The sequence below is a fragment of the Tenrec ecaudatus genome, chromosome 7 (genome assembly GCF_050624435.1).
Source record: "Tenrec ecaudatus isolate mTenEca1 chromosome 7, mTenEca1.hap1, whole genome shotgun sequence".
Classification (NCBI taxonomy): Eukaryota; Metazoa; Chordata; class Mammalia; order Afrosoricida; family Tenrecidae; genus Tenrec; species Tenrec ecaudatus.
In genome coordinates this window covers 31213163-31222852 of record NC_134536.1, presented here as the reverse complement: position 1 = coordinate 31222852, position 9690 = coordinate 31213163, and the positions used below count along the sequence as shown (strand labels likewise).

At 43.3% G+C, this 9690-nt stretch overlaps 1 non-coding gene and 1 pseudogene across 1 annotated transcript; one reads left to right on the top strand and one right to left on the bottom strand.

Moving 5' to 3' along the window:
- Positions 1–387: 387 nt before the first annotated feature.
- Positions 388–880, bottom strand: LOC142452679 (mitochondrial import receptor subunit TOM22 homolog pseudogene; annotated as a pseudogene).
- Positions 881–8318: 7438 nt separating this feature from the next.
- LOC142454154 (U1 spliceosomal RNA) lies at positions 8319–8482 on the top strand. The gene has a single exon (XR_012785674.1). It is a non-coding gene; the product is annotated as a U1 spliceosomal RNA (small nuclear RNA).
- Positions 8483–9690: the final 1208 nt, after the last annotated feature.

The following is a 9690-nucleotide window of genomic DNA, read 5'->3' as shown; positions in this document are numbered from 1 at the left end:
CCATGCCACTGTAATGCATTGTGCCTATTTCATGTTGTGTGTCTTTCCCCCACCTCTCCACTGAAACAGCCACGTCACGAATGCTCGGGGACATTCCTCCCAGGGTCTCAGGTCTGACCTCACCATGGAAGAGTGAGGGCGGTCTCGGGAGGAATTTAGTGAGGTGTGGGGCGGTGGGTAACCATCTGCATTGCTGCACTTGGGTTGGCGTGTGGACAGAAGAGGTATCCTGACCGAGTGGAGGGCACAGGTGCAAGGTGGGATTATCTGTAGGGTAGAGGGATTCTCCCTCTGGTTCCAGACAGATCGATGTACCAAACTTTGACCGAAAATAACAGAAACAATTGAAATTCAAACTTCTCCCACTAAGCTCAATCCAGATTAAAGCTAGACCTTCCCAGGCAGTGAAGGCAGAGGCCCTGGCAGTGAAGGCAGAGGCCCAGGCAGTGAAGGCAGAGGCCCTGGCAGTGAAGGCAGAGGCCCAGGCAGTGAAGGCAGAGGCCCAGGCCGTGAAAGCAGTCCTGTTGGGGCCCTGGGAGTATCTGTCCTGTTGGAGTTGCTGCTGTTGCTCCATTTGCAACTTCTCTGTCTCCAAGACAACAGGGAGAAGCAGAACCATCAAGGAAGTGGTCCTGCTCCATAAGGCTGCCCTGGAAAACCTGTACATTTTTTGAGCCACATAAAAGGAGAGATCAAAAGTGGCTCCGGCCGCGGACCATCTCTCTCAGGGAATATCTCTGTCAGACTCGAGTCTCTCTGACAGGGTCTCCTCTAGCTCCTCGAGTTCATCCTCCTCTAGCTCTTCCTCAGTCCTCTCCACATCGTCTTTTGGGAGTAACTCGTCCGGGGATGCTGGCGCCCCAGGGTCAGCGGCGGCCATGGCTGTAGGGGACACCTGCGTTTGAAGCTTCTTGACCCACTAAGCGACTTCCATTTTCTTTTCTTTTTTTTTATCTCCATCATTTCTATTTATTTATTTAAATTAATAAATCTTTTTATTGGGGCTCATACAACTCTTATCACAATGTGACTTCCATTTTCAACACAGCTCAAAACATTCTAAAGTTTGAGCTCAAATCTAACTCTCAATTATTTCCTACCCTAGTGCTGGTTCTTTTCTTAGGACTTGAAAGAACGGATCCCGTCACTTCCTACCAGAACGTTCTCCCCATTTAGTCCCCACACCACCCTCCTGAAGAGCTTTTTAAAAACCTTAGTATGTGCAATACGAGTGAATAATTTAACATGGCCTTTAGCCATAGCTTTTATCATTCCCATCAAATAACCTTAGTTTACCTGATTGATCTGGATAAGAAAGTTGGGGAAGGTATTTAAGAGGTTAAACGATTCAGCTGTGAGGGACTGTTAATGGGCTTGTGATTGCCGTCTTGCTGTGTATAAAATGAGCCATCTCCCAAGCAGGAGGGGAGATTTTATTACCAGCAACAGAGGAGAACTAGGAATAGAGTGTGTCCTTTGGAGCCAGTTTTGGCACCAGAGGGTAGCAGTGGAGCAGCAGCCAAACCGTGAGACAGAGCAGTGGCCTCCCCAGTCCACAAAGCTAGTGCGGCTGAATGCTTTTTCACAGGAGAGTAAATTATGGAGCGGGATGACTCTGAGCCATGAATTGAGGGAGCTGGGTTGACCATGAAGCTGGAGGGCTTCAGGCTGAGTCGTATGACACAGTGGCATGCCCTTTGGGCAATTATTGACCCGCATGAAAGAGCTTTGTAACATTGCCAGAGCAGGGCAGAGGCCTGGTCTAGAGGCTCAGGGCCAGAGAGGTCACAGCAGAGAAGAAACTGTCCTGATGAAGCAACTGTATCCTGAGCATTTCTCCCCTGAGTTGTAACCTGTTAACGTCCCTAATAAACTTCATAATCAAGAGCATTTTCTGGTGAATTCTCTTTGGCCACTGCAAAGAATTACCGAACCCAGCCACCGAAGTGGAGTTCCAGGAGAGAGATACAGCTGGTGGCAGACCGAGTGAGGAAGGCTGCCGGGTAAGAGCATGTCCCTTAAAATTCAAAAAACCCACAAACAACTGCCCCTGGTTTGCCTCAGAGCTATGGAGTAGGACAGAGTAGAACCGCCCCCCAGGGATTCCAGGACTAGAAAGCTTCATCTTCTCTTGCAAGGTGCCTAGAGGTAATGTGTTGGAACCTACCACTAGGCTTCCAGGGCTCTGACTTCAGCCTCGTAGAAATCAGTTTTGTGCATTGCTGACGTGGATTTTGACACCCCCCCTTTCCTTCTTGCGCAGCGAGAGGAGATCAAACGTCATTTCTTCTCTGTTTTTACATTCCAGATCTCCTCAGATTTTGTACAAACCAGATTAGGAGCATCTAATGAGCTCCTTTTGCTTCAGACAAAACTCAAAGAAGCTTCTCTTTTACTTGTTCTTCAAATGATGGCATTTTTGAATGTTCTCTCCATCATCTTCTCTGCCTCCTTTTATGATTGCTCCATTGCCAGACCCCCAAAATAGCTCAAGTGTCACAAACTGCTTTTTCAGACTGCATGTGAAGACAATCAGGACTGGGCTGGTAAACCATTCTTTCCCAGGGTGGTTAAGCATTGGGCTGCTCACCGGAAGGGTTGACAGTTCTAATCTACCAGCCGCTCCCGGGGAGGAAGATGTGACCCTCTGCTCCCATAAAGATTACAACCTGGGAAACGTTATCTCTGTCCCATAGGATCACTGTGAGTTGGAACTGGCTCAGCGACCACGAGAATTTATTTCATCATGAAGGTCCCTGAGCAGTTCAAACTGTGTGCATTTGACTACTAACCTAAAGGTTTGGGGTTCAAGTTCACTTAGCAGTGCTTCTGAGGAAAGGTCCGGGAATCTGCTTTCGAAAAGATGAGAGTCAAGAAAACCCTGCCCCACCCGGGGTGGCCATGAGTCAGGATTGTCAAACCAGCAATAGATTTGCTGGTTTAGGTTTGATTCATAACTCATCAATCATTCCACTCCTATACACCTCTCTCTTTCCCCTCTATTGGAAAGATTGCTCAAATCCTTCCACTTTTCTCTAAGCAGCCTCGGGCTTGATAAAAAAGGAGCAGAGTTCGCTTCCACAGCTCAGATGTTTGCCCTGTCCTGGTTACTTGATAGCTAGTGTGATCAAAATTGCTGCAGCTCCAAGCAACTCCACCCAAATGGCCAAGTTGTTTGTTTGGTGAGGGTTCCTCTTTCCTCTTTTAACCCCGACACCCATTAGTCAGCAAAGAACTCGGCTGTGTAAAGCAGGATGCATAGGTTGTTAAGTTCACCAGCCTCTAAAGGGCCCCTCCCTAATCCTCTTAACCAGTAATTCCTGAATGAAGTTAAGGATTAGGCCAGATGCCAGGAGGTTTAGCTAAAGAGGGTGGTACATAGCACAGGCAGACTGTATTTTGATGTATCTCAAGTACTTAGGATCCAATAGCAAAGACTTGTCTCCACAAGGCTGAAGAACAGAGTTGGGTTGTGCCTATCACCGTGCAAACGTCTGTCCCTGATACTACAGCACCTGACTTCTTTATTGCATGACTCTCATATTCAAGAGGATGTACGGAGCACCAATGGAATTATGCTTGCCTAACCATTTGATTCTAAGTCGAAAGAAAACCAATGGCTCCTTGACTTTGGATAAAGCTGATAGAAACACCATAGTTGTGCTGAGAATGTCACCCCATACACACCCCATACATCCTCAGTTGGACCTTCCGAAGATGCCTCAGAAGAGAGTCCCGATGACCTATTTCCAAAGACTGCAGCCATTGAAAGCCCAAGGCAATATGTTTATATCATGACGCACATGGGTTGTTTGTCATGAGTTGTAATCAGTGTGACAGCAGCTGGTTTGGGATGTTATTGTTGGTGTTCATTACTTATATATTGAACTGTGACCTGCAAAATTTAGTGTTATAAATCCTAAGGATTTACAAGACAAGGAACCACTTATCTGTTATTTGTCATACTGTGGTGGTGTGTGTGTTACTGGAAACTGTGTCACTGATAGTGCAAACGCCAGAGGGTCATCCAAAGTGAAAGGTTTCAGCAGAGCTGGCAGACAAATAACAGACTACCACAAAAAGAATTTCCATCCACTCAGAAGTCTATCCACTTCTACTCATAATCTTATGAATAGCAGCGTAGCATTGTCAGATACAGTGCCAGAAGATGAACCTCTCAGGCCAGAGACACTCAAAATATAACAGAGGAAGCACTTCTGAAACGTTCATTTGCTGATGGTGCACAATTCTAAATGAAAAGAAACAGATTCAAAATCAAGTAGTTGGAACTTGAAATGTATGAAGGATGAAGCTAGAAAAGCTAGAAGTTGTCATAAATGAAATGGAATATATAAAAACTGATATCCTAAGCAGTAGTGAACTGAAATGGGTTGATACTGACCATTTTGAACTTAAAAAAATCATATAGTTTACTGTGCCTTGAATGATAAATTCAACAAAAAAGGCATCATATTCATTGCAAAAGAAAAAGGGGAAGCATTTCAAAATACATTATGAAATTGGACTTTGGGCCTCTACTTAAATCTTACCTCAGCATAAGGTTTGTTCTTGGGCTTCTACTCAAGAACTCCCTCAATGCAAGAACACTTTGTTCTAATAACCTGGCATTCTGTGATGCTCACCTTCCCTACACGATCACTGATGACAAAATGGGTACATAAGCAAATGTGGTAAAGAAAACTGAGGGTTCCTGGCTATTAAAAATTATAGCATCTGGGGTTTAAAAGGCTTGAAGAAAAAAAAAGGCTTGAAGATAGGCAGCCATCTAGCTGGAAAGCAACAAAGCTCACATGGAGAAAGCACACCAGCCAGTGTAATTATGAGTTGTCGACAGGATCAGGAATCAAGCATCAGAAGACTCAAAACAAATAATTATATTGATTTGAATGAGGGGGGTGCAGAGTAGAGACCCAAAGCCCATCTGTAGACAATTGGAGATCCCTTCACAGAAGGGTCGCAAGGAAGGGATGAACCAGCCAGGGCACAGTATAACACCGAGGAAACGTACAACATTCCTTTAGTTCTTTAATGTGCCCCCCACCACACACACACACACACAAATTATCATGACCCCAGTTCTACCTTACAAATCTGGTTGGACCAGAGCATGTACACTGGTACAGCTAAGAGCTCTTGACACATGGAATTCAGGACAGACAAACACCTCAGGAACAATAATGGGAGTAGCAATACCATGAGAGTTGGCGGTTGGTGGGGGGGAAAGAGGGGACTTATCACAATGATCGACATATAACCACCACCACCAGGTGGTGATGAACAACAGAAACAGGAGACAGCAGATGGTGTAAGATATGAAAATAATAATTCGTGATTTATCAAGGATTCAGTGGGTGGGAGGGTGGGAGAGGAAGAATTAAAAAAAAGTGCTGATACCAAGGGCTCAATTAGAAAGAAAATGTTTTGAAAAGGATGATGGCAACATATGTACAAATATGCTGGACATAATAGATGTATGGATTGTTTTAAGAGCTGTAAGAGTCCACAATAAAATGATTTTTTTTAAAAGAAGAACAGTTTGTTCTAATAATGTGGCACTGTATGGTTCTCAACTTCCCAACATGATTGCTGAAGACAAAATGGGTACATAAGCAAAGGTGGTGTAGAAAGCTGTTGGTTCCAGGCTATTAAAAGATCTGGGGTCTTAGAGGCTTGAAGTTAAACAGCCCTTTAGCAGGTAAGCAACAAAGCCCACATGGAAGAATCACACCAGTCTTAGTGATCATGAGGTGTCAATGGGAATAGGTATCAGAAGATCAAAAACAAGCAATCAAATTGACATGAAAGATCACAGACAGAGTGGAAACCCCAAGCCCAGCTGTAAGACAATTGAACAGTCCCTCACAGAAGGGCCCCATGGAAGAGATGATATATCCAGGGTGTAGTAGAGCACTGATAAAACACATAACTATCCTCTAGTTCTTTAATATTTCCTCCCCTTGCTATTATGGTCTTTGTTTTACCTCATTAATCTTGTTAGACCTGCATATGTTCAGTTGTATAAATAAGAGTATTCGATGCATGAAAGCCAATGTAGATAAACCCTTCAGAAACAGTAATGGAAGTAATGATTCCCTGAGGGTACAGGAAGAAAGGGGGAAAAGGGAACTGATAGCAATGATGACTGTATAACCCCACTCTAGGGGAATGAATAACAGAATTGTAGGTGAATGAATACATTGGATGGTGTAAGAGACAGCAAATAACAATAATATATAATTTAATATAATACTATGGATTTGTGGGGGAGGGAGGGGATAAAGAGGAGCTGATATCAAAGAGTTCAAGAAGAAAGAAAATGTTGTGAAACTGATGGTGGTAGCAATTAGATAATTATGCTTGATCTAATTATAGATTGTTATAATATCTATAAGAACTCCCAATAAAATGATTTTTTAAAAATCTATCATGAAGTACAGTTCTGGCAGTGATAGGGTAATATCTACTGGAATACAAGGAAATCCAATCAATACAATTATTATTCAAACTTATGTACCAACCACTAATGGTAGTTATGAAGAAGTTAAAGACTTTTTACCAACATCTGCAATCTGAAATTGATTAAGCATGCAATCAAGATGCATGGATAATTATTACCAATTGGCATGCAAAAGTTGGAAACGAAGTAGTTGGAAAATATCTTGGTGATAGAAATGAAACTCTAGATCACATAATAGAATTTTGGAAGACCACGGACAACATCATCGCAAATACCTTACCTTTTTCAACAACACAAAAAGTGACTATACACCTGAATTTTTCCAGATGGAATACACAAAAAACAAATGGACCACATCTGTAGCAAGAGATTGTGGTGAAGCTCAAAGCAGCAGCTAAAACCAGGCCAGGAGCTGACTGTAGAACATAGCACCAACTGCTCATCTGTAAATTGGTACTGAAGCAGACAAAAATTAAATTTGTTCTTGAGATGGTCTAAAAATTCAGGTGGGTGCATTCCAGGTTGTGTTCTGGCTCTTGTGGACTTGTTTTAATTTTCTTTCTTAAAACAAGTCCACAAGAGCCCAAATACAACCTGGAACACATCCATCTGGATTTCTAGACCATCTCAAGAACAGATTTAATGCAAAGAACACTAATGAAAGGAGACCCGATGTGCTGTGGGAGGACAGCAAGGGCATCATTCGTGAAGAAAGCCAAAGGCCATTAAAAGTGCGAGGGGGAAAGAAAGCTTCCTCTAGAGCAGGCACCCCAGCTTCAAACGTCTAGCTTCCTACATCATCGTGAGACAATGAATTTCCGTGTGTTAGAGCCACACTGCGTAACAGAGATCACCGTGAAGAAAGAGGTGCGGATTGCTTTGGTGTTAACAAAACCCTTTGTTACCTCTTCTCTCAAGACCCTAACTCCTTCCCACTCTCTCTCATCTTACGGTCTTCTCCTTTCTTAAGGATCAGAGACAATGTGTGGCAAGTCCTTGATGTTCGCTTTACCGCAGAATCTGTTATAAAAATTCTTGTTTGTCTTCCTTCTCTGCTTCACCCTAATGCTCAAACCCTCCCACCCCCAGTGCAGTGCCCCATGGGGAATTCCCCTGCAGCCTCCACTGTGAGCTTTGAGCACTGCACTATCAGAAGGTTTAAAAACTGGGTCCTTGCGCTTGAAAAGAGTCGAACAGAGTTAAAGTGAGGGGGGAAGGGCCTACAAGGTAGCTCATAACAAGTGCCACATGAGTTGAGAAAAAAAATGCTCTAGCCTTGTTAAAATTCTGTAAAAAAAAAAAAACAAAAACACCTCCCACCAGGGAAAAACATTCACTCCTGAAATTCTGTAATCACATGGTAAAATAGCAGAAATAATAGTTATTACAGCAAGGTTCATTGCCAACCTGCCACATGCAGTGATACAATCTTGCTTACTGAAACAAAGAGGAGTTGAAGCACTTAGTGATGAAGGTCAAGGATTTCAGTAGGGTACGGATTATGCCTCAATTTAAAGAAAACAAAAATCCTCACAGCTGGAACAATAAGTAACATCATAATAAACAGAGAAGAGATAGACATTGTCAAGGATTTAATATTATTTTGATTTATAATCAACATCCCTAGAAGCAGGAGACAGGAAATCAAATGATGTGTTGTTTCAGGCAGATCTGCTACAAAAGACCTCTTTAAATGATTAAAAAGCAAATTAGTCATTTTGAGAATTAAGGTGTAACTGACCTAAACCAGGCTATTTTCAATTGCTTTATGTGCATGTAAAATTTGAACAATGAATAAGCAAGACCAAAGGAGAATGATGTACTTAAATTGTTAATGATGATACTTACCTGGCAGGGGAGATACCATGATCACGAAGGTGTTTTTCCCAGGGCGAGGCTCACCCATTGCACTCCGGATGGGCTGACCCCTTTGATTTCCCCAAATGTGGGAAACTTGACTGCATAATTTGTGGTAGTGGGGGACTGTGTTTGCGCTCTCCCCTGTTAAGAAAGAAAGAGAGAGAGAGAAGTTGTTAATGATGGATATCAAATATACCTTGACCTGACAAAAAGATGAATGACTGTGTCTTGGAAGATGGAAGGGCGACATGATGCCTTCTTACATAATTTGGATGAATTATCAGGAGGGACCAGTCCCTGAAGAAGGACATCATGCTTGGTAAAAGAGAGGGTCAGTGCAAAAGAAGACGCTTGATGAGATGGACTGACAGAGTGACAGAAACAATTGGCTCAAATAGAGCAATGATTGCGAGGTTGTCACAAGACTAGGCATAGGTTGACTATGAATTGGAACCAACGTGATAGCACCTAACAATGACAGGAATAGCATTCGAACCTGTCTAACAACTGGGGGTATAATAATCAGGATCCCGATGAAGTGAAGGTCAAATATACCTCCATCTTTCCCTTCTACAGCACCCTCTGCTTTTTATTGTTTGGCAATCCATTGCAGTGGCCACACAGCTCACAGACTAACTTCACAGCTTGTGTGGCTTATTAAGGAACAGGATACAACTCAGGATCAGACTGAAGAACCATGTATGCAAAATATGCCCCTTTCTGTGCCAGGACAGCTCTCTGGGCTCCTGTCAGCAAGACAAGCCTCCTCTCTGACTTGAGTGCAAGCCCCCGTTTAAGCCCTACTCAAAACAGATTCCACTTACTCTCCTCAGAAAAGGCTCCTCTGAACGCTGGCACTTGTAGCAGCTGGCTCGGCCACTGGCCCCTTCCATGTCTCTCACTGTCTGCAGTATTCAGACCTCAATTCGTGTTGCAGCTTTTCTAAGAGATCCCTTGCATCCTCGCTCCACTTCTTCCATCTCCATTCTGCTTTTTTTCCTGCTTCTTTCTGTCTCCAAAACCTCTGTGGGACTGGCTATAGAGGAGAGTGAGTACAAAAGTATTACTACAAAGTCACCTCGCTCACTGTCACGGAGCTGATTCTGACTTACTGGACCCTATAGGGCAGAATAGAACGGCTCCTGTGAGTTTCCGAGAGATAACTCCTTATGGGAGTCGAAACCCTCATCTTGCTCCCAGAGGGCTGCTGGTGTTTGTGAACTGCTAATCTTGTGGTTAGTAGCCCAATGTGTAGCCCACTACATGACTAGGGGTCCTCACAAAATCAAAGCACACTTTATTAAAGGAAAATATGGAGGTTTTGTTTCTCAAATTATCCTTCATTGACATCT